General features: G+C 36.1%; 1 pseudogene; it reads left to right on the forward strand.

Annotated features, from left to right (window-relative positions):
* Positions 1-1,544: 1,544 nt before the first annotated feature.
* LOC137977785 (uncharacterized) overlaps positions 1,545-1,692 on the forward strand; it is a 2,675-nt pseudogene continuing 2,527 nt past the window's right edge.

Below are 1,692 nucleotides of genomic sequence, written 5' to 3' on the forward strand. Positions count from 1 at the left end.
CTATGGGCCTTTGTTCATAGCCAATTAACTCCAACCTTGGGTTTGTGATTATTGTCTTAAGGCCCAGTAAAACAAGCTTCAGGATATGCAGCACTATTTCGAAGAAGTTGTGGAATTTAAAGGGGGAAAAGCATAAATGACATTCTAGATTTCAGGAATAACATCATTTTTGTCTAAACTATGTAAGGACGTTCCGTGTTTTGGAAATACATGCAGTAGTCTGTGGTCATGTTTTGGGAGTACAAACTTATGGTAGTACAAACTTATGGTATTTGTGCTTGGGGTAATTGTCCCACACATTTCAAAGAAAGATTGTAACTTTACAAAAACGGGCCTTACGTCTTATTTACTTCTGTAAGTCTAAAGAACACACCGTACCCTTCTTTCTCAAATCAAATTGCCTTCCCCTACCTAGCCTATTTTTTAGAGATTGTAGCTATTTACTGTATGATATAAACAGACAGTTAGCACCAGCTAGTATACTCAATCAGTTTGTTAAAACAAGTCAGATTTACAATTACAGAACTAGATCTGTCTCTAGCGACTCGTTTTATTTTAAGTTCTCTAAAACTAATAAAATGTATTCCTTTTTCTCGAGAATTGGTGCCCAAATTTGGAACTCTATTTCATACTCGATTAAACTACTTAAACGCTCGTTCTTTCGTAAAAAGATAAAGGAATTATTACTAAATTTCTTGTGGTCAGAAGATGATTATGTCTCCCGTTTTATTAGCTATTTAATACTTTAAGTTAGCTTCTTGTCATAATCTTAATGTACTTGTTTTGTTTTAGGTTAGTTCATTCTATTTACTGTGTAACCGTATTGTAATGTCTTTTCTGTTATTTAGTCCATCTATAGATAACCTTGTACTTGTAGTATGTCCTCAGTTCTCCTCGCCTCGATTAGTTTATAAACTATTTGGGGGGGGGAAAGAAATGTAATTATTTATTTCTAATTTTCAATAAATTTTGTCGTTGCTGTTTGTCATTGTTGTTCGTTGTTGTACATTGAATTGGTGAGTGACTTCTGAAATAATTTTGATTGATCTTTTAAACTTAAAATTCCAGGTATTATTCCACCTTTGCTGTTGGCCACTGGGCCATCTCCACATTTGTGGAAAGCAGACATGTTAACTACCTGCAGCCACCAACAAATCTCCTGGGAGCAACCAACACAAAAATTGGAGAACAGTACCCTGTTGCATTATACAAGGAACTGGTAAAAATGTTTTCAAAGGAACAGAATGTGGTTATTGAAGTCGGAGATGAAACTGCTGAAGTTGGTATGTGTTGCTTTTTTTTGTGTATTAGTTTCGACATATTCAGTTCGGCAAAACGGAAAGCTACACATAAGTTTATCTCAATAGCATTGTGCATCAGCCTTGCCCTTCTTTCAACAGAAATGCCTTTATGGCCACATTGGTATTTACAAACACCCAACCCATTAATGCATATTACTGCATTAATGCATATTACTGTGCGCAGTACCGTGAACACCCAGACAGTTTTTATGACATTTTTTTGACATATTTTTGACGAGTTTGATGCTTGGTAAATGGCAACTGGCCGATCAGAGAGCAGATAACCTTGTAGGGCGGAGTAGATCTCCCAGCGTGATATCCTTTACAAAGGTGAAGTACGGGGAGGAAAGATTAAGTACTTTTTTGATCAAGGATATCTCCTTTGCTAAGC

The sequence above is a fragment of the Montipora foliosa genome, chromosome 1 (assembly GCF_036669935.1).
Source record: "Montipora foliosa isolate CH-2021 chromosome 1, ASM3666993v2, whole genome shotgun sequence".
Lineage (NCBI taxonomy): Eukaryota > Metazoa > Cnidaria > Anthozoa > Scleractinia > Acroporidae > Montipora > Montipora foliosa.